We start from the raw sequence: 348 nt of genomic DNA, 5'->3' as shown, positions 1-348 counted from the left end.
GTATTCATCCATTAATCTTTAAACTTCCCATTTTCCATTGATAACTCGCAGTTTATTTCTTTGTCAGTTTGTGAAGCTCAAGTTGTATATGTGTGGTATAATTTTTTATTGATAGTCTATATATTATTTATTTCTCCTATTAAAAAAGAGTAAAATAGTAACATGCACATGTATTCCTATGACTGAAGTCTGTAACTGTCATTATTTTAATATCATTATTGTTTGCCATTATAGAACGCAAGATATTTTAGCAGCATCATTGTTGTTATATTTAACCTTTTCCCTTACAGAATATAAGCATGAGGGTACTCCATTTACCCTAGGCCAGTGGTTCCCAAATTTTTTTTT

At 29.6% G+C, this 348-nt stretch overlaps 1 protein-coding gene across 3 annotated transcripts in view; it reads left to right on the top strand.

Moving 5' to 3' along the window:
• Window positions 1-348, top strand: part of LOC119587985 (cholinephosphotransferase 1-like) — a 16,369-nt gene that overhangs the window by 1,046 nt on the left and 14,975 nt on the right. The window lies entirely within an intron of this gene.

Source organism: Penaeus monodon, chromosome 23 (assembly GCF_015228065.2).
Source record: "Penaeus monodon isolate SGIC_2016 chromosome 23, NSTDA_Pmon_1, whole genome shotgun sequence".
Taxonomy (NCBI): domain Eukaryota; kingdom Metazoa; phylum Arthropoda; class Malacostraca; order Decapoda; family Penaeidae; genus Penaeus; species Penaeus monodon.
The sequence above is the reverse complement of the archived record's forward strand: the minus strand, read 5'-3'. Positions and strand labels throughout refer to the sequence as shown.